Here is a 23,548-nt window from a genome sequence, read left to right as displayed (position 1 = left end):
TAGGTGCTTCTAGGACTTCATTCTGTAACTTGCACACCTTTATGTGCTAATAATAGGCAGATATCTCAAGCTATATTGTGGCAGAGAACCTTTAAATATGCCTGTGCTGCCCTGTGAGGTAGGGTGTGTACAGAGGAAATGGCAGGCACAGGATCATTAAGGGTGGAAAAGACCTCTAAGATCATCAAGTGCAGCCATCACCCAGCACCACTATAATCATGAAACCATTTCCTCAAGTACCACATCTACACGTTTTACACCTCCAGGGATGGTAACTCCACCACCTCCTTGGGCAGCCTGATCCAATGCCTTACTACTCTTTCAGTAAAGAATTTTTTCCTAGTACCCATTTAAACCTCCCCTGGCACAACTTGAGTCCATTTCCCCTTAAGGAGGTGTATTGCATCCAGTCCAGAATAGTTGCAAGATCTTTGTTTACCATTTCCCACACTCAAAAGAAGGGTAAAAAACTAGAGGGGAAAAAAATAGAGGTGTACTAAACACTTGAATATATATTAAACTCACTTTTTAGAGTTGTGTTACTTTATTATAGTCAGTATTCTTCCCCCTCACATTGCAAATTTCAGAAAACTTTGAAAGAATAATAAGAATAAATTTGCTTAGTCTGAAAAGATCCATTTAAAAATAATCTTAAGTTAAATATTTCTAATATCAAGCTTTATGGATAATAGCTTTTCTTAATCCATGTAGCTTTTGATAAATAACTCTCTTGTCTAACAAGCAAGAAGATATGGGTGACTCAGTACATACCTGAAAACATAGAGCTGTTGGAAATGCTTTATAAATGTTCAAGAAAGGGTGAAGTGAAGGAATAAACAGCGTTAAAACAATTCACAATGCAAATCTATACAGTAGACATTGGCTGCAGTAGGCACTTTATAACATACAGCTCTTCACAAAACTTAAAAGCATTCATAGGACTTCTGTGTATTGTAACATTCCATAACAATTAGATTGAGAAATTGGTATAGCCTTTGCTGAAATATGAAAATTAAGTTAACTAATTGAAATTTAAAGTTTGAAATCCCTGCTTTTTTGCTTACTCTGTGTACAAAAGGAAAATGTTTGTTCCAAAAACAAATGATGCATGGCAAATCTTAGGATTCTGTATATATAGTAGGCATTAATCTGCCTGATGAAAGTAGAAAAATAATTTACTAAAGTTCTCTCATTGTCTTGTTTAATGCTTAAAATTAACTTATGAAAAGTATGTATGGGTGAATGATGTTTAAAGTATGCTGCCTCCTTCCTGAGTTTAAGAAGCAAAAACTTGGAATCATCTTTAATTTTTTGTCCATTTTTTGGTATGTCTTCTCTTATTTTACACTTTGTGGTCAGCTTTGTTTGTTTCTGTATGTCCTGTGCTATATTTCTAAAATTTTAAATGTTCCATGTTTTTGCTATGTTAGGTCTTCAAATGTGTAGTTATGTGGAGAAAAGATGCATAAGGATCTAGATGTAAAATAAGGACTAGATGTAAAATACTCAAGTTCTAGTTCTCTTTTTAAATAAGAATGTTGTTTGCATGCAGCGTTGACTATGTGCACATATACATATCTGTAGTTCAGATTGGGTAGAATTTAAATTATTCACAACCTGTGCAGCTATAAGGATCTGCTTAATTCACAAATAAAACTGGTAATGCAAATATTAATATAATTGTAACTTGTTGAACAGGACTTCTTCCTTAAAGGGTGTAGAGGTGCTACAAGGCTGAGAGTGCAGCCTGTGGTACAAATCTGGCGGGGCAGGGGGTCGTAACTCAATAGTAAGATTAGTCCACTAGTGCTTATGCAACCTTGTTAAACTTACTGGAGTTTTCACTGTGTGAGGACATTTGGAGCAAGCCTAATGGGCTTAGCAAAGCAAACAGTTGGTGAATTGATTACAGTAATGTCCATTATCAGAACCTTTCACTCATTAGGATGTTTTGATGAGCTGAAGGCTAAAAACACAAGCTTAATAATGTGGTTGAACTGAGTGCCATGTCCTTAAAAGTCATGCTGAGAATAACTGTTGCCAAGTGAGGAATAAGCACTCTTCAATTAACAACTAAAAAAGGGCAGTTTTGAACTCTATTTACTTATTTCTAAAGAAGCTTCCAATTTTGTCACTGACAGAATTTGTAGAGTGTTTTTCTAAGTTTTTGCTTAAAAGTGAGCAAGAGTCAGTTTGAAAGTGGTTTTTTTTATGTAGTCTTTTTATTGGGTTTATACTTTGTTTCTATGATTACTGACTCATCAGAGCCTCTGCCAATATGTAAATTTCAGTTTCTGCAGGGAAGGGATGATTGTTCTTGAAGGCTAATTGTTTCTTTAATTTGTTTTCTGTGAACTGGGATTTTTAGCCAGTGCCTTCTAGCATTTTTCCATATTCTTTATTTAATAAACATACAAGAATGCTGGGTTTTGTCACTGTTGTTATAAGTAGGTGTCTTAAAACACTGAACCTTCTAAGGAAGAAATATCTTAGATACAGGATCTTTCTGCTTCTATTGCAAAACTTTAGCATAACTTTTTAAGCTTCATTTTATTAAGAGATTTCTAAGAAGCGGCTAATGGTTAGTTTCTCTCCTATAGGTAAGCTAGCTAATTACATTTGAAGTGTTTAGTTTTAATGCAGCAAGAGTATAGTAAAAAATAAAATCAAATCTTGAGTGATTTTTTAAACTTTGTATGTACAGATATTAAAATGCTTTTCTCTTTCTCTTCTGACATTTTTATAGCGAGTAGAAAACGGTGACTTCAACTGGATTATTCCAGGAAAATTTTTGGCATTTAGTGGACCTCACCCAAAAAGCAAATTGGAAAACGGTAGGGTGTATATTTGAATACTATTGTATGATCCTGTTTTTTTCCAGCATGTTAAACAGTCACAACAAATGAGCAGAATATTATACAGGTTTATAGATTAATTTTCATCTTCAGAAATAATCATACAGTTTCATGTACAATCACAGAACTTTATTCCAAAGGTTTTAGAAATTTGCTAGAAGAATTCAAATTCTTCTAACAGTAAGTGACTTTTATTCAGTGACAAAGTGCCTGAGAAATTCAGGTCTCTTTTCTCTTGGAACCTGACACGTGATATGATAAGTACGGGGAATTAAAGTTGAGTTGCATAAAGCAAAGGATAGTGTATTAAGAGTTACATAACAAATGCCAGGAGAGGCTTTAAAAAGAAGCTTGCCTTTGCTACTGAAGATTCTTGTGGCAGTGGGAAGAACCTATGAGACTGTAATGGAATAAAAAAGAGAAAATTAACCAACAGAAGAAAGCAGAGATTTGATCCAGCTAAAAGGAAAATCAGTCATTTAAAAATATTTGAAAGTTTGTTCTTTTGTTTGCTTTCCTCAGCTTTTGCTTTCACATTTTCTTTGTGACTGGAATGCTGCTAACTGCATAGGGTCCACTGAAGGTTTAAACAAAATCCATGGATACTTTAGGTTTCTTTCCCAGTCACTGTTACAGCCTCTTCTTGCAGATAGTTGGGGTTTTTTTAATTGCTTAAATTGTTCCATAGAATATGGAAAACCTGTGTTTCATATTTAACATGTTCAATTTAGCAATTTTCAGTTATGAGGCTGCAAATAAGCCCCACACAGATGAGTGTAAGTACACATTACAAAGCTACATTTTTCTCATTATGTTGTGACTCTAATTGCATTTACTAATGCATATGTATGACTTGTAGAAATGCCCCAAGTTTTGTGAGGAAGCTTTTGGACTTTGAACAGGAATAAAAATTCTGGAGATAAATAGTGACCTTCTGACTTCTGTGGTAGTGATGTGGTTCCTGTGTTTTGTTTACAAGACTTAATTGTTAATGGAAAAGAATAAACTATATGTTACATACATACCTCCCTGTGGATGTGTGCACAACCTCATCAACAGAGAACGTCTGTTTGGTGAAAGTGTCCTAAATAGTTGTGGTGTGGTTCATCTTTGATCTCCCTCCCTGCCTCCCCATCCTCATTTAGAGGATCCTTTTGTCTCTCAACTGAATCAAGGCACTAAAGCTTATTACTTCACAATGGAGCAAGAATATTTCTGATTTATCATTTGAATATTCCTCTTCTCCACAGTATAGATCACCAATCTATTGTCGTCATAAACACTGTTTCCTCTTAAAGCATGTTCTTACTCTTTAATCTGCAGCCTGACTATAAATAAACAGCTGCTCTGATCCTTTTTTTAATTATAGTGGTCTTCATGAGCATTTTGTGGACCATTTTTTTTTATGTGACTTAACATGTTTAGTCTGAATAAAATATTAAAGCATTTTCAGTGTTTTATGTTTATCATTCAAAAAAGGTTTTGGGGTCAATTTTGATTAGTAGGACTTTGAACTTCATCTATGCCATGAAATAACTGTTGCTTTATTTTTTTATAGGTTATCCTCTTCATGCACCTGAAGCCTACTTTCCCTATTTCAAGAAACATAATGTCACATCAATCATAAGACTAAACAAAAAAATTTATGAGGCAAAACGCTTCACTGATGCTGGTTTTGAGCATTATGACCTGTTCTTCACAGATGGGAGCACGCCAAGTGATAGTATAGTCCAGAGGTTCCTGAACATCTGTGAAAATGCTGATGGTGCTATTGCTGTACATTGTAAAGGTATGCCCACTTTATTTCTCAGATAGAAACTTAAGAGAAGTGGAAATCCATAGTTTATTCCAGAAATGAAGCATTTTAAAAAAAACCCAACACTTTCTGGTTGTGCACGTAGTGCTTTATGGTACTTGAGTGAGTTTATGAGAAATATTTATTATTTCTATCTGCATATTAAGTTCTTTCATCCTACACTTCTGCTTACAGGTACTGACAATCTGTTGTTCATTGTTCTGGTGTTTTTCCTTAATATCACTTGAAGGCATTGAGTTTTAGTTGATGGAGTTTTGTCTTTCGTATTGCGCTTTCACAGCATTATGATAATAGGCTAGGAAATGCAAAAGATTGAAAGGTTTTCTTTCTGCATTTTTCTGTCGAACATGACTTCCAAATTTCAAGTTAATGTGAGTTATTGTGATGCCAGCATTTCAAATCAGCCTATTTCAGTAAATCAGCCAGAAAATACACAAAACATGCTCAGTCAAGAATGATTAACAAAGGCTTTGAAGGGTTCAGCTTGACTTATGTTTAGAATTGTCTAAGGACATTGTGGAGATGAATTTCTTGCTGGTCTGAAACAAGAATAGTGCTATTCATAATTTTTCCATGAACAATAAACACACATATCGAAGATAAGTTTGTTTGCTAACTAATTGTTCCTGTGGCTAGAACTCAGAAATTCTGGCATTAATCACCTAGACATCTGCTAACTGACAAAAAGAGAGTATAAACTATTGATCAGCAGGATTAGATTGTTATTCTTCAGGCTCAGTTGCTAAAGGAATACAGTATGTTTTGCTGGTGACCTAGATATGCACTTGCTAAACTGAAGTTTTTTTGGTCTTTTATCTGACCATTTAATAAGCAAATGAACAATCTCATTCTTTTTAGGTTTTACACCGTTCTAAATAAGCCTACACAAAGTTAAATCAACAGTTAACTCAGAGTTCATGTATTGTCTGTAGTTTTCTTGTAGTCTTATTGCAGAAGCATTCCAAGCACAGCTTCCATACTGGACATTGCTTGTTCTAGAAGTTACAGAATGGTTTATTGCAAAGGGTTGCTGTGGAAAGTTTGAACATTAGCAGTAGCTCAGAGAAGAGAACTGAAGTCCTAGTGATGTATATCATTGGTAGATGTTACCTGCACTTTTCAGCAACCATTTTCTTCTTCGGATGTATGTTTAGTATAGTACAGCTCTTGGTTATCTATTTGCATGTTGTATTACTTTTGCCTTTTTAAAAAAAAAAAAAAAAAAAAAAAAAAAAAAAAAAAAAAAAAAAAAAAAAAAAAAAAAAAAAAAAAACACACACACACAAAAAAAACAAATGCAACACACACCTCAAGCCCAAAACTCTCTAACAAAATTTCCCCTTTTCAAATGATTCATTAGAGCTAGTTGTCCAATATACAATTAGGGAACCTTCACTATTTGTGAACTTTTACCTTTATCCGTCTACCTTGAATTGACTTTCCAAAAAGTTATAGCAAGATTTAGTTATTGGTTAACTGTAAAGAGATTGCAATTGTGTATAGAATTGTCAGCAAGGGGATCTGGATGCTTAGGGAGTTCGTTTAGATAGTTGTTGGTGTCTAGACAATAGCTGGCCACCATGAAACTGCACATTGCAAATATTGCATCTGCAGGAAAGTGAAATTCGAACGGGGAGACCCTTTACTAGTAGATAAGACACAGGGCTAGAAAGAGCTTAATCCATACTCTGTAGTTAGGGATTGTCTGATGGTAAAAGCTGATTTTTCTGTCTTTCTGTTCTCCCCTTAAAACCCAGATTAGTTTGTGATTTGGGGGGGAATGGGTTAAATTGTTAAGCTGTTGATGTATAAAATTATATTCTGGTTAACATTCATTGCTGTTTATACTGATAGCAGGAAATAATTTTTGATTATGTATGCTGATTATGATGCAGTAAATAGTTCTATAGGTTGGTTTCACAACAAAACATGCGAAAGGTGGAAGCTGCTTGCTGAGAAGACGTGCTGTGATGTGCCCATCTGTGTGCATGCACTTGAACCTTGATTTGTGAAGTATGTGTGTAGGCCTCTCAAAGGGACTCGGATTTGGGGTTTTACTGCTTTTATAAATGTTTGTGTCAGCTTGGTCACAGCTTTTCTTTTTTTAAATATCAGCCTCTGCGGTTTTTGGTTTTTTAAAGTTTGAAGTAGAACTGTAGAAGTGAAAAGGTGTTCACTGCTGCATGCATTTTTCAATGCTGTCAACTTTTTATAAGTATGATATATTTGTTCTTGTATCTACAGCATTGAAATCCAATGAGGTAACCAGGATAATGAATCAGAATTTCTTTCTTCACATTTTTAGGCACTGAACAACATTTCAAAGGAGTTCTCATATCCCATATTTGATTTGATAATTATGAAATGCTTATGATTTCATATATGAATGTTGATATTTGTGTTTCTGTAGCTGGCCTTGGGAGAACAGGAACACTGATTGCCTGTTACATAATGAAACACTACAAGTTCACACATGCTGAAGCCATTGCTTGGATAAGAATATGTCGACCAGGCTCTATTATAGGACCTCAGCAACACTTCTTGGAAGAGTACGTATACCTTCTTTACTACTAAGAATCAACTTCTTCTTTAAATAACTCTCCATCTTGCACTGTTTATAGGATCTACTTCCTGTCCATTGATGTATATTATTACCTGTTGCAATATATTTAAGGTTAGTCAATTTGGGATTGAAAACAAACTTGGTAGCAATTATCTTCTCTGGAGTGCTATGCATTTTGTCAGCTTAAGGGGCAGAGGGTCTCAAGACTGCAAGTTTGTGTTCTGGGGGGTTTATGAATTAAAGACAAATGTGGTCAAAGTGTCAAGTCCAAATGTGGACAAAAGATCAAATACATAGAAAGGATCGACTTTATATATAGCCTATGATGACACTTGAAATCAGTCTTAGAAGACTATAATTGGTATGTTTCTTTCTCTCTTGTAACTAAATTATGTGGTGGACAGTTCATGATCTCTGTCAGATTCCTGGTATCGTGTATGAAGCATTTCCGATTTGGAGCTAAAGTCATTGGCAAAACACATGTATGATTTAGTACAGCTCCTTCTCAAAACTTTGGGTTGAGAAGATTTCATGTACAGATAATATGAATGGGTGACTCAAGGTTTGTCCTGACTGGAGAGGACAGAAGTGCACTGGCATCACATTATTAAACATTAAATTTAATTTCATAGTGGTTTCTACGTTGTGCATTTACTATTATAGTGGTTATGTTGATATTTTTTAGTTGATACTCTGATGATATTTAATTTGAGGCATTGTTAGTGTTATGAGAAACAAAAAAAAAAAGATTTTTCAAAACTCCACCACAAATGCGTCTTTTTGGAAAAATGATAATGCAGCAGTTCCGCTAGATACTGTGTGAATACAGTAAAACATTCACTGACCTTGCTGCTTAAATTGGATAGGATATCAGAGAGAAAGTATTACTGCAGTTCCTAAAAAAAATTGAGCATGAATGAAGATTCCTATATATTTTCCACTGCAACTGAATGAGCACTTTTTTATTTGAGAGCTGTCCCACCACTGTTCAAAATGCTGTTAATCACAAACCACAAGTGCTCACTGAAGGCAGATTAAACTTCTTCATTAGACCTGATGCTTGGATGATGCATTCTTAAAAATAACTTCCACAACAGAGCAAAACTGAGAGAAAAGTAGGTAGTGTAGTGTTTAGCAAGTGTTGTTTACTGGAAAGATAGGAAAAACAGGGCCCATGTCTTTTCCACAGTGGGTCTAGAAGTACTTTGTTGGATTTTATAGTTGGGCAAAGAGCCTTGAGATTTTTTTCATTCATACTTACATTATTCATAGATAAGAAATGTAGTATTTTTAAGTAAAAATTTTCTCTTGTCCTAATGGCAATAGATACCTGTTTGGACAATCAGAAAAAATTCAAGCAGTATCACCAGTAGTGTCAAAATGGGACTGAGAAAGAAGAAGCTAACATCAGTTGTATCACTCTAAAACAAAATATCCTGCCCTCAGGGCTGTAAAATTGCATCTGATTAAAAAGCTTAAATCTTGCAACTTTGATCTCCCAACCTTCATAGATGTCAAAGCTTCATCTCTTAAGTCCTTTGAGGTTTAATAAGGGAGATCTGAATAGGGTTTTTGTAGACTCTCCCACCCAAATATGTATGGAATTAGTTTGTTACTGTGAATGCAATTCATCTTGAAAGACTTCAAAGGTATTTAAATTCAGGCAGGTTTTCTGGGCTGCTTCTGTTAGATGCAGTAAGCGGCACTCCCTCTCCCTCCGCCCCCTCCTCTTGGTGTTTTCTTGGGATGTAGTGAAATTTTTCTGGAAGTTTTTACTTTTCCTATTTATTACTAAGCAAGTTTAGACAGTTTGGTTCAGACTACTTGGCTCTTAAGCTTTGCTGTAATATTTTGTTTTCAAACAGTTTTCAGACTTGTTTTCACAAGTTTCCAGTGAGTGTATATTGTGGTGTACTTCCTCATTCCTTTTTTCTCTGTTCAGTGCAGGAACTTAATTTTGTTACATTAATACATAATAGGGTCTAAGTTCTTGGATATAACTAGCATGACTGGTAGCTACCCAGCAAACTTCCTTATCAAGGAACAATGCAGACTTGTCAACGAAAGCCTGCTTAGCTCATGGACTTTGTAGTAATTTTTTTCTTTTTTACCACCTATCCGAAGGTTGTAATCTTTCATTTTCTGAAAACTGATACTAGAGTCCTGTTCAACTTTACATAACTGATTGTGTCCACTACAAAGCTACAGCTTAACTGCACAATATCTGTATACACAAAACTTACGCTAATGACAAGTTGGAAATTGCTGTATCATCATTTATTCCACACATGGCATATATAAAAGCATTATATTATATGCATTTTAAAGTTGTGCTTTAAAAGCATTTAAAATACCACTGCAAATTCCTGTTTAGGTTATCTCTTTTCCCAGTAGGATTTTGTAAAATGAAGTGTTAGTACCTATAACATTTCTGTGATGGCTGCAGACTTGTTTAGTGATTCTGGTCTTTTTTTTGTTGTTGTTATTTTTAACCATAGAAAATTATAGGCAGATTTGGTTTCGGATGGTTTGTTTTTTTGTTTGGTGGTTTTTTGTTTTTTTTTTTTTTTTTCAGATGTGCAGAAGATTCTAATGTTGGCAATCTGCAAGAGTAGCATGTTTTCATAGTTGTTTTAGGTGTATGCAAATTTGTTGATATGAATTGATTTGGTTTTGTGCCCTAAAGGAAACAAGCAATGTTATGGCTGGAGGGAGACCTCATCCGATCAATGCAGAAACGAGTAGTTGATGGAAACATTAACAGAGTTCTCTGTGGCTTGAATGACATGTCAATCAGTGACAGCTTGAATAGAGTACAAGACTTGGAGGTAAGAGTTTGTAGGAAAAAATTAAAACAAGCAGAGATGGAGATGATACTTCAATAACTAGCTATAGATAATTTTTAGAGAACTTTTTTTAGGCTTGTATTTGTACTAGTTTGCTTTTTCACAGTTAAACTTTTCTTCTAAAGGCCATGTATATTAGAAGAAATCTCCACTTACAGAAAAAGCTTAAGTTATGTTTAAAACTGTCATAGACGATTTTGCTAACTTCAAAATTTTTGCATTATTTCAAGTCACTCTTTCAGGGTTTTCAGTTGTTTATTGGAGAATGGAGGGGAAAAGAAAACCCAGTTTTGCTCCTGGAAATCTATTTATTCCAAGTTTCTAGCTAATGATGCATAAGTGTTTAGATGTCCATCACTTTATCACAGTATTATGGATTACTGATGTGATGTCTACATTTAGGGTAAGGAAACTATTTCTTGGAAGCACAGACATGAAGTGTGAACTAAAATGAACATCTACTTCTGGGCTAGTGAAAATCTTAAACTCTGACTTCCTACAGTATTTGTGAGAAGAGTTTAGAGGAACTATACATTTGATTAATCCTGCCTTAGCTCTGTAGTAACTGCAGAGCTTTTACACTGCTGACAGAATCCTTTGTGAGGTAAAACAGGGATGTAGTGGGCACCTTCTTAATATAATTAATAGTGTAAATTAAAATTATCATGTCATGTGATCTATCATAATGTGGAAGAGCACCCTGAATGCATTTCTGTAAAGGTGCTGCTTCCCTTTGGAAGTTCAATTTGTGGCTTGGCATCTGTAAAATTAAATATCTAGATTACTAACTGTGTAGAGACGATGTTGTATGCCCCATGAAAACAGTTGGCATGCAGGTGTATTGGTAGAAGTAATGGTTTTGAATGTGAGCCACTACTACCACTTTACTGCTTCCAGTATTCAAGGCAGTTTACTTGCAGGTAACTCAGCCTGTACAGCGTGTAGCAGCTTATGTACAGATTCGCAAAATTCACAGTACTGGTTTTTTTCTGCTGTAACCCTCTCTGTAATATGTATTTCATTTTTTTTTTACGCATTCCTTATTAAAGCTGTTTAACATTCAGTTTTCAAAACGTTATCTCTTAATCTCTTTGGATATTTGGTTATATTTCAAGACCTCATTATGCTAGGCTCTCTAGAAGCTCAAAACAAAGTAATGTCCCCAAAACGCATAAAGTCTTAAGAGTCAGAAGACAAAACAGCTACATGCAGTAACTGATGGGCAGGTAAAGACAGTGAAATAAATTTTATCAGCATTGAGGCTGGATGATAGGTAACAGTGGCCTACCAGATCATCTCCAGTGAGACCTAGCTAAAATATTTTTATTTTCCTGTAATAAATGCAGCACTTGGAGCATCACATCACTTAACTTACATTGCATTACTGCTTTTGTCAATCTTTTTATCTTGGTTGATAGCAGAAACTACTGTTGTTTTATGCAGAGCAATGAGGTTACTTAGACACAGTAAGAACTGCAATAATACAAACAAATATTTGGTCTGAGGTCAAATGAAGCATAACTGTGTAAATTGGTTTCATCTGGCAATTAAAACAATCGCAGTTCTTGTTTTGTGTAAATTTCATATTTCTCTGCTGTTTACTGTCTTTAATACTTAGGTCTTAGAAAAGTATTTTGAGATCAGTCAGAAATTATGAACAGGCATTTAAACAATGTTGGCATACACTTCTAATATCTCTTAGAGTTTTTAATATTTCTAAAGCTAGAAGTAGTAGGATAAAACTCTGAAATCTATTCACCCTATATTCTTTAAGGAATTTTTTTTCTAAACGGTATTTTTCTAGAGGCAATGAGAACTTTTTATTTAAAAAAAATAGTCATTTAGGAAATCTGATTTTTAGCTGTTTTCAAGGATACTAAACTTTATCTAATTCCTTCCTCATCCTGTGCATATCACAAAATTGTGTTACAGCTTCCCTTCCACTTTGCTGATAACTTTAAAAATAGTCGTGGACAAAGGAGTTTAGTTTGTATAAAAACAGACTTCTTTGAAGTTAATAAATATTGGCATTAGACTCAAGCAACCTGAACTGACTTTGAGGTCAGATTCTGCAAACAGCTTCTGAGTGTCCATTTTTGCAATGACAGATTGAATTTATTGGAACTGTGCAGAGACAGAGTAGTGCCCCACGCATGCAGAAGACTGTAGATTAGCCTTTTAGCCTTCTAAATTATAATCTTTGCAAAAGAGATGTGTGATACTTTGAAACTACAGCACTCCTAAGGGTTTGATACATTTCCCTGATTGCGCACTTTGTGTTTCCCAGAAGGATTCTGAAGAGAAAGGCGGCGTGGCAGCTCAGGATGGCATGACACAGGGAGATCAGCTGAAGGCCTTAAAAAGTCGGAGGCGGCCATGTTCTGCTGCCGCTGGAGCTCTGAGGTAATGGGCGAGGTTAAACTCAGTCTGTGCTGTAGGATGTCTCTGGCAAGTACGTGGCCTTCTTTAAGGCAGTGGTGCTAGATGTACCACCTTTGGCGGTGGAAATTTTCTCTAGAGATAGGTATATATTAGTTGCAGATTTAGTTTATTTTATTTTTATTCTGTCTCCCTGTTAAAGGTACCTAGTTATTATGTGGCAGTAAAAGATAAAGTAAAAAAACCCCAAACCTTCAGATTTATGTAGCATTTTAAATCTTTTATGTCAAACAATATTCTTCAATGAACTTAGTTATCTTTTCTATAATAACTTTTCTGTACTCCTTATAGAAATTGAATTTTTTCAGAACCAGTAAAGATGTGGTTTGAAAATAAACCTGAAGTACCTCCCTGTTGTTTAACTGTAAATCACTATAATGACTGTCAGTAGTTCTTAACTCTTGTTGATCTTGTGCTTTAAAGCCAGTAGGAGACATGCAGTTATGCTTTGTGGTCGTGGAAAGGCTTTTTATCCTTTGATGAAGATTGCTGCCTTTGTTTCTATAGGCTGCAAGACACGAAACTGCACACCAGGTCAATATCACAACCTTTCAGGTATTTAAAATTACAGTTTTAAATGTATACTACTCAGGTCTTAAATTTTTCAGTGTTTTGACTTACCAATTGATTAGCAATTTCAGACTTCAGAGAAGTGGCAGGAAACAAACTTGTTAAAATGCCTGCAAATGCAGGGTGGGGGTGAATCTAATGGACAGAGGAGTGTGGATTTGCTTCAGGGATAGCTTGATTTCTTCTTTATAAATAACTAGCACCTACAAGTAATTTCCTCAGTCACATATTGTCTGTATATCACTGGTTTTGTCTTCTGTATTACAGTAGATGAAGTAGAGGTATTGCTTAGTGGATGCAATCAGTACTTTTTAGAAGATGTACCAGATAAATACCAAGGTTTAGTACCTTACAGGGTCCTCACTGTACAGTTCACTATATGCTTTGTTCACAACTTTCTTTGGCGCCAATAATAAAGCCAGTAGTTTCTTCTCATTTTTTTAAATGTTTATTTCACTTAAGACTTGTACTAATCTCAGATCAGTACTGACACTGCCTCCCAGCTGAAAATAAAATGTAGAGTGAAAATTGACTTAAGAGTCACAGGAATGGCAGAACTGAGTCTTGGTTTTGTAACCATTGCATCCATTACCCTATCACATCTAAAATAATACATATAAGACAAAATATCTGTCATTGTAAAGCATTAATACTGAAAAGAACATACTCTCCTAAGTTTTGTGACAATCTGGATTTTTGAGACACTCCAAGTGTCTAACCTTGGACATGTCTGTTTAACCTTTTAAAGTTGTTTCTGCTCAATGTCATCCTTCTGTGCTTGTAGTTGAAGAACTGATCATGAAAATATCCCTCGGTCTAAGGGTAGAGAGAATTTCATACTACTGTGAGGCTCTTTGTTTATTAGTTTTTAATAAATATGGACAGCTATAATGTTAACATTTTTGAGTACTCCAGTACCATACTTAGAGGTCATTATCAAAATATGAAGAATTTCATCATTAAAAGTCTCACCCTAGAAAGAGCTGTATGTTCTGTGCAACATTAAGCCATAATGTTAGCATGAAAGCTACAATGTTGTTTTTTTCTGGTACTTGCTTTATAAGCACAAAAAGTATTCTTCTCAAATATACAATATCTAAAATTTATAATCAAATTTACAATAAACTTGATACAGAATGGACACTTAGCTTTCACAGTTTATCAAGGTGAAAAGTAGCCTATAACGGTATAATTTGGTAGAGCAGGGGAAAAACTTGGGAGTGGGGTATTTGAAAAGTTTTTTTAAAAGATATTTGAAAAATGGGCAAACTGGTTTTTGCTGTTGAGTTTTCCATGCTCAGACTTCAGACTTCCTAACTGGCAAAAGACCAGCCTATGTATTGAAAGACTCTGTGTTTATGAGATGTATATTTCAATTATAAAAATCTTTCTTCTCACTAAAACTCTGCACTCCTTTTAGACTGAATACTTCAGGTAGCACAGAAGGATCCATGTCTCCTTTGAAGGCCTCCAAAGCAGTGGCAGTTAATTCACCATCTGAAGAAAGAATAAGCAGAATTTCCACATCCTCAGGCTCTAACCTTAAAAGGTTTTTTTCTTCTTCTTCTCATTTTGGTACAAATGCTTCCCGTATGCTACAATGGTTTTCAGAACGTATGCATTCTATGAATGCGTGCTGTTCTTGGGGGGTTAGGAGGCTTAAATTTACTTACAAAGCAACTTGGTGTTCTACTAGCCAAACTTCAGTTGCCTGCAAATAAAAAAACTCCAAACTTGCACATCTAGTATGAGAGTTTTGATGGGACTATATCAATTCAGAAACAGTATTACATTGTTGAGTGTTTTGGTTTTTTTTAACTCATATGAGTTGATAGAAGTTTTGCAGTATTCCCACGATTCTATATACTATTACTCTCAGAATAATATTAAATAGCAATTAATATTATTTTTATAAGCCCTTTATTGCTACTTAATTCTATTATACTAAGTAATTATGGATGCTAAATGAAATATAGAATGATCGATGCATTTTTAATAACTTCTGTGCACAAACGTTTTCCGGAAGTAACTAACTAACTTAAAGAGACACTGCAGGATGCCCTATTAATCTTAAATTTTATCATATGACTTCTTGGTTACTGATTTCAAGAAACAGGAGGAGTTCTTAAAATGTTACATGTACACAAAGTACATCAGTGTAGATCAGCCACTGCTGAAACCTTTTCACACAAAATCCTGCGTGTGCATGTGGCTTGGCAGAGGTGAAAGGTGGCCACAGAGTGCTTGTGAATAAACAAAGTTTGGGAACTCCTGACAGAGAATTCTGGTTTTCATTAAGTGAGAGCTAGAATACTGAACCTGTGCAAACCCAAATTATTTCAGAATGGCCTATGGTATTTACCTGATGTCTTCTGAATTGTCTGTTATTGTTTTGTACGCATCTGTATATACCTTGTGCGTGTTTTTTTCTCCTGCATGTTTTCCATTCAGCGTTTCCATAAACTCCAGACTAGCCAGTTCTCTAGGGAACCTGTATGCTGCTTCAGATGATAATGAGAGCAAAATGACATCATCGTCCTCTAGGACAGGTTTTTCTGTAAGACATATCTCCAGCCACTTGAATGGCAGCTTGCAGCTGCCTCACAGAAATAACCATGAACTGAACAACAACTTGTACAACAGAAACAGCAGTAGTGGCAACAACCTGAGCAGCCAAACCAGTTTTCACAACGCTGTGACAGATGAGTATGCATCAACCTTCCTTTGTGGGCCTTACAACTCCTCCAGCATGATACCAGAGTCAATGAATTCCTGTAAGTTCATAGTCACAACAGCACTTTCAGGCATCTGACCGATGCTTTCCTTCCTTGCTTCTGCGAGCAAAGCTGTCGCAAAAATTTCATAACCGACCATAATTCTCTGCCTTCCTTTAATGCTTCTGAACAGCACCTTTGTCTATTACCTTTTTAAGTAACTACTATTTCAGCTGCTTCCTTTAAAAAAAAAAAATAAAAAAAAATAAATTGTAGAGGGTTCGTGAAAATAAATCACTCCTGGACTTAAACTAACATCTTTTCTGCTATCTTTTTCTTACAGACCTTCTTACCCTTTAGTTTTTATTTCAAATTATTAATAACATAGATTGTAAGTTTATTATTTATCTTAAATCTTCAGGCAGTTGCAGATTTAAAGGTAGGGCTCATTTGAAAGATAAGTCCACTTGACTTGATACCTAGTCCTTTTTTAACACCAAACACGAAAAGTATTTTATAGCCAAGGTATTTCTGATGGTCTCACCAATTTTAGCATTTATTCCTCAACAACCGTGCTGCCTTGGGCTTATTTTGTACCCTTTTTCTGTGGGAATGAGTCTGTATGAAGAGGTTGCATGGATAAATTAATGCAGCTTGAAAGTGATTCTGTACAAAATGCAGAGAAGAGAGACTAGAGGAACTTCAGTTATGAAATCAGAAATATCTTCAACTATTTTAAGGAAAAAAACAAATGTTTCCTGCTGTAAATCTAAAACAAATTTAAAATACCTGATTTCCAAAGATCAGATCTCCTACTAATTATAAAAATAAGTGCTGTGTTTTTAATAGGATGTATTGCCTACAACTAATTGAACCTGTCAGCCTCTGCTTATTAGCAGTGACACTTCTGATTTTTATTTTCTTTAGCTGCTGGAAATCAAATAACCTTCACATAAAATTAATTTCAGAATGTTACACCTTTCTTTTCTTTTTCCCTACCACTGATAAATTGAGTATGAAGAAAGTTTTATAGTGTTATACCTGCTACTGGTTTTGAGTGTGGCGAGTCCCCTGTCTTAAACCAGTTAATGCACACTTGGCATGTAACTAGGGTGTCAGCCAAAAAGGTTATTCATGGGCTGGGTTATTTTTCCTGAGAAGTGGGGGATCTGCTCTCCTCTTAACAGCCAGGATGTGGCACCACGTACAGTTCCGAAGCCAGATGTTTATAGCCTGGGAGTATGAATTGCATTTTCCACTGTGAAATGAAATTGGATGTGTGACTGAAACCTAACCCGTATACAGACTACATAGAAAACAAAGCTAGCTGAGGGAACTTGATTCTGTGTTCTCTTAAGTTCAGTGGATACTTCCACTGGAAAAGGAGTAGAGTTACTGTGCTAGGATGTGCTTGACCTAAAGCAACTTTTTAAAATACTTGATGCTTTCAGACTCCTTGTTTGAAAGTACATTTAGCTTCTTATCCATTACAACTTATCTGGAAATAAATGTTAATATTATATGATCTTAGGATCACTGAGTGTTCTGCATTGAGTTTAAATTTGAGCTTAACCTTTACTTTAAATATCAGCAGTAAATTATTTCCAAGGGACTTCTGGACTATTGCCACATCCTTTCAGGTTTTTTTAATTTGTTTTACCTCCTCAATTTGGCTGCATTTTCACCTGCTACATAAGATTGAGGTAGACAATATAACTGAGATGTTTCTCAAGTCAGATATAGAAACCATCCCAGCTTCCTTATGTTGAAACCACTTCTAGAACAAGAGAATTTTTTTAGTTGAAGTAAAAGACTTGGTTTAATTCCTCTGGATGCAGAGATGAGGGAAAAGCTCTATAGCAAGCTGAGGATATTTGTTTTGAGACACATCCACAAGTCTTTTGTCTGTTCATTAATTCAGATGGTTCTGAAAAGTCAGCATTTTTAGGTGTTACCAGTCTTTTATCCAACATGCTTGCAGTAGTTCAGTCCTCAGGAGGCTCCGATTGAGTATACAGGACTCAAAGTCTGGTCCAGCAGTGGCAGAGAGCAATCACTGATCTGAATAACTAAGTGGTTAAGTGTCTGATTTTTTTAAATTTTTATTTATTTTTATTTCTCACCACCAGTATTGTCTCATATTTAATGTACATGAACAATAATTCTCTGGAAGGTCAACCCATTCACATATTTTTCTGTTGTACCTTCTGTAAATTGTATGCTGCCAGCAGCAACTCTCAGAGTTTTTTTCCCATATTCTAGCATAAATATGTAAACCTACCTGCAGAGCCCTAAGGGGAAGAAATGCCTTGTAGCTAATGTGACTCAGTCATGAAAATAAGCTGGCATTGTTCACAGTAGGCCAAAAGTTACAAGAGTAGCAAATGATAATATAAGCCATTACAGGAACAATGAGCACGTTTCCTCAAACAGCTTAAAAGGTTGAATGAGCATATCACATCTTAAAAATGAAGAACTTTCTCCTTTGGAAAGGTAGTTGCAATACCTTCATGCTACAAATCATTTTTAACAACAAAAGCAAAGTTAGTGGGATTGTTCCATAAGCATATGCTAAGAAATTAACTAATGGTTGATACTTTTTCTTATTTACATCTAGACATTTACAAAATTCCAGGTTAGCACTACAGTTATATTTAATCTTAGAGACCCTCAAGGTTCAACTTAATGGAATCGACATAAAAATTCCCCAAATGTACCTGGGTGAGAGAGGATAAGTTTACAATGTAACTGTCTCTTTGAGTATTGTGGTGCACGTTTCCTTCTTAGATAAGGATGATTTAAGAAAAGGGGAAAAAAGCAAAGAATGTTGACTACTGCTTAGTTTAAGAGGAAAAGATCAATTAGCGAACAGGTGAACAGCCATTGTGACATCAGAGGGGGACTATAGCTATGTATGTCTTGGTAAAGAGGGAAATGAATTGTTGTTCCCTTGCAGTAAAATGATTAAGTGACTTAAACCAGTGATTTAAATGAAATACACTGGACACAGTTTAAAGCTAAATGGGAAATAGTTTTGCAGAAAAAAGTAGCTTTCTAGGTTCTGACTTTTAAAAAGTAATCTTTTTTTCAATATGATAATGGTTAAATTGCTTTCCTGCTTGGAAGATTTTTTTCAAACATGTCCCAAATGTTGCATGTGCTTCTAAATATACCCTCTGGGCCTGTGCATCTGTCACAGTCAAGGTGGAGTGCACTCAATTGTTACCTGGTTTATGCACAATTAACTGACTTGAGTGCAGTTAATGTGATGTCACTGTGTTTAAGACAACAGTGGATTATTTGATCATTTAATCTCTGAACACTGTCTCATAGTGAGCCCCTGACTTAGTGGCTAATATAGATCCCTACTGATGATTGTTTATTTTGAAGACAGTATCATTTTTCTTGACAATACAGTTATGATAAAAATAATTTCACTTTTAATCTGAAACTTGCTGTATCTCTGTATTCTGTCACTGTTATAGCCCATTATTACCTTCTTTTCTTTTCATCAAGATACTTCATGCTAGTCACCTCAATTTGATTGGCTATTGATAAGCTAAGCTGGCTCAAAGATGGTTTCGGAAAGTGTTAAAAACCTTTACAGTTTTTGAAAATCTTTATATAAAGTAGGTGCAATGCACTGACATTCATCTTTCAGACCCAGAAAGCTGCTGCTTGCTGCTGTCCACCTTAAATCCATAGCTTGTGTTAGCTTCCTTAACTGCAATGCATTGAGGGGAGGAAAAAAAAGAGTTCTTGCCTTCCGAGATAATGATGTGTATTTTTGTCCCATGTCTTGCACACTTTTTTTTTTTGCTCTTCCCCTCGTTTTAATGGGACCCATTAACCAACCAAGAAATACTGTTTTGTCTTATGGCTTCAACTACTGACTTCCAACTTTTCTGCTTTTTTTGCTATTTAAAAGTGATCTTAAGCTCATAAGCAAAAAAAGGAGCAGCATCAAGCCTTAATACCAGATATGTCAGAATTATGTTCAGTGATTTCCACTTCACTGCTTTAGATGCTGAAAATCACTTGGAAGTCTTTACAGCCAAACCTTGGTCTTGTTGCAGTGTTTATATTACATTGCACCTTTTTCTCACTGGAGCAGATAATGCACCTGACAGAAGTTGAGTACTATTCTAGTCTAGTACTAACTGTACTAGTGGTAATGTTTATCATTCATCTCAGAAAACTCTTGAATTATATGAATTATATTCCCCTTCATTTTATTTGCAGAATCTCTCACCCAAGTTAGATATCAAGCAAATAATCTGTAATCATACAGGTACTCTACTTCAGAAAATCATTTTATCACTAATTTATCTTTGGAAGTTTAACTATCAACACAAGTGGTACAGGAGCATTTTAAGATTAATCAGCCAGTTTTCAGTTCTAACAAATGTTCTTTAATCTCATTAGTGAGCAAATTGGGAACTTCATATTTATGCAATGCATGTACATAATTTTTTTTTCCTCCCAGTCTGGTAGAAAGTTATCCATCAGTGTAAGTTTAGAATCCAATTCCTTTTTATCTGTTTATGCTGTTGTATGCAATAAACTAGAAGAAAAGCTTAATTTTCATAGAATAGACAACCTGCCACTCTAGCCAAACAGAATATTTTATTTGCAAATTTTATAAATTGGATGTTTTGATTAAACAGAATCTCTCCCAACTATAATTTGCAGAGATCATCTTATCGAGTATAATCATATTTAAGATGCCACAGTAAGATTTTTACTTTGTTCTTAAGATAATGTTAAATCCAAATATCACTCTCTAAAATGTATTTTTAATGAAGAGTATGTAACTGGGTAGTCTTAACATGAGTCACCTTCTACTTCTATAGCTGTCATGGAAACTGGCAAGACAGGAAAATTTAAAAGAATTGAGAAGTGTAGCAGTATTTTAAAACTCTCATACATGATCTTTATACTCGTAGAATAGTTTTTCTTAATAAGAACTTGCCTTTAATGAATATAGGACAGCCTTGGCAAAAAGAAGAGACAAACGCTAGTTTACTGATCTGTAAATTTAGCAGACTGAAGGATTGCTTCAGGTGTGTTTGTGTTTTCTGTTATATATCCTGATTTATTCAGTGGATCTTGCATATTCACAATAAATATTGCCTGCTGCAACACTCCTGTTGCAGTAATATTTTGGGAGAGCTGACAGACATACAATTCTGAAAGCAGTTATCTGGAAAAAATGCATGTCCCAGTCCTAACAAATAGCCCAAAATGCTGTAGGGTTGTTCCCTCTTCAGAGTTAACTCGCAGCTGATGTGGTCCTGAAGTTAAACGCACGAGAATACAGCTCCAGTACCTAGATGGATCTGTGGCTTATTTTCTCTTCAGGAGGCTTTCCATGCCTCCTGTTGAAGAAGATAGTGATCTGAGCAGTTGCTTCAGCATGAAGTTCATTAGATATCATCATTAGCCGTAGTGAAGCTATCTACTTCTTCATTCTTTATTTAACTTTGGGGTTAAAATGCCAAGCTTGAAGCTGAATGAGACCACTGTAGAAGGACACATTGGGAATTCTACTCAGTTAACTCAGTTTATGCTCTCCATATTGCAGTTCAGCAGTCAGATTTCTTTGTGGGTTTATTTTTTCCTTTCTGTTTTACCCCTATTTTAGATAATATTTCGTTAAATACCAACATATGACTTGTAAAGGTGGATTGGGTCTTTTTGTTTGTCTATATATATGTACCTATATATACATCTATATATAGATATCTCACAGGCCACCCTTTGAGTCAGTGCAAATAAAAAAAGGGGGGAATCACAATTAGAGGCTTTGAAATATTACAGTCAATTTCTTTGGATGATGTAAAGAAATTTAAGAGCATAAATGACTGCAAAAGCAAAAAAAATACCCAACACCCAAACCAGAAACCAAAACCAACAGATTTTGAACAAAAACATCACAACCAAACAAACCCCAACACTCCCAAACCATAATTTAATTTTTCAGATTCAAAAATTCATCTGTATATTTGACCACAGCTCAGCTGTTACAGCTGTCACCATGGTTTTAGTCATAGGAAATCACATCAATTAGTCTTAATGTGGAAAAATGCTGCTTAGACTTAGTTCTTCCCCATATTCAGAAAAGGCTTTGAAACATTAGGAAGACGACATTGGTCTGTGAAGTAGAGCTAAGCTGGGGGTGGATGCACACTGAAAAACATGTCTCAATTTGAAAATAAGTAAAATAAACCCTGTTACTGCCCATCTCTAATGAATATTAACAAAAAATGCTGTCTTGTTTTCAAGTAATCTGTGCTGCATGGATTTTTTTTTTCATATGTTGCCATTAATTTTTTCCATATTTTGTAACTTGGATTCCTAATGATTTTTAGGAATTTTAAACCACTATCTTTAATTTGTGGTTTGCTTGTTTATTAAATTTATGATTTAGTTTCGTCAACTAACACTGGCTATTCCCAAGATTAACAGAAGTTTACAGTGCTTTGTCATCTGTCCAAGCTTAAAGTAATCTATTAATGCATAACATATGAGAGTATATAATTACATTTCGTGCATTTTTTAATATTTGCTCATCAGCTTTACTTGGAATTGAGTTTTGATGAATCCATTTCAAACACTGCTCTAATTAAGTGTAACTATCTTTCTGATTTTTAAAATAGAGGTCTGAAAATGAGAAAGCTTTGAGGATCATTAAAAGAGCAGAAGTTTCAAGTGCTCATTAAGGAAGGGTTATTCCTTCTGCTTCACCCTTACACATGCTATAAATAGCTTGACAAATGCTCTACCAAAGCTAATAATCAAGAATGATTATTAGAGAATGGAGTGTGGAAAAATAAGCTTTGATGATTGTGTATTCTGTGGTGATTTTGAGCCTATAATGAAAAAATACTTGTTTCATTTGTTTAGTTTTACAGTAAAGTAACTGCAACCCTGTTTACCCAACAATTTTTTAAGGTATTGCTTTAAGGTAGTGTTTAAAGACCTTGTCACACTTTCTTCTAGAATCTCTAGTATTTGTTTTGGAAAAGTAAGTGTAGATACAGGAAAGTTTATGGACTTTACTGTATCAAGTTTGAGTTTCTTCTGTTTAATCGATCTTTACGTACGCAGAGATTCAGTTCCCGCTCCAACTCCCTTTCATTTTCTCCTGCCTATCCCTCCTCCTTTAAGTGCAAAATGCATATTATATACAAACATAACCTCTCTAGTGAGTTTTAATCATTTTTTTCTTCTCTGCACAGTCCCTTCAGTCTGAGAATGTTCAGTACTAAAGCTTTGCTGCTTTGGTGAAACCTGTTGAGCTCTTAAAAATGGAAGTCTTTCATGAAGGAGAACCACCTAAGGAAGCTGCTCATTTAGAGGACGAATCTTCAATAGAAGACACTTTAAAACCTTAACACGAAGAGGAGACTTCTTAATAGGCAGAAAGTTCTTATTGATGACTACTGCAGATGCACTGATGTTGAATTTATGGAAATTATTACCCCATGTTATATACAGATTTCAATTTTTAATGTTGAGACAGCTTCAATATATTTCTAATGAGTTTCATGAAGACATATTAACTTTTGTACAGTGTTAAAATATGTATTAAGAGAATATTTTGGTAAGCAATATATATATAAAAATTATGTAAAGATTAGAATATATTTTAATTTAGTGTCTACTTTGCTACAATAATGTGTATTTTAAAGAATTTTTACAAGTTTATCAAAGATATAATTTTTTTTTTAAATGAATAAGAA

The 23,548-nt window shown here is 34.9% G+C and overlaps 1 pseudogene; it reads left to right on the top strand.

Annotated features, from left to right (window-relative positions):
- Positions 1-2,746: 2,746 nt before the first annotated feature.
- Positions 2,747-23,074, top strand: LOC103768202 (annotated as a pseudogene).
- Positions 23,075-23,548: the final 474 nt, after the last annotated feature.

Source organism: Merops nubicus, unplaced genomic scaffold, assembly GCF_000691845.1.
Source record: "Merops nubicus isolate BGI_N331 unplaced genomic scaffold, ASM69184v1 scaffold16732, whole genome shotgun sequence".
NCBI lineage: Eukaryota > Metazoa > Chordata > Aves > Coraciiformes > Meropidae > Merops > Merops nubicus.
The sequence above is the reverse complement of the archived record's forward strand: the minus strand, read 5'-3'. Positions and strand labels throughout refer to the sequence as shown.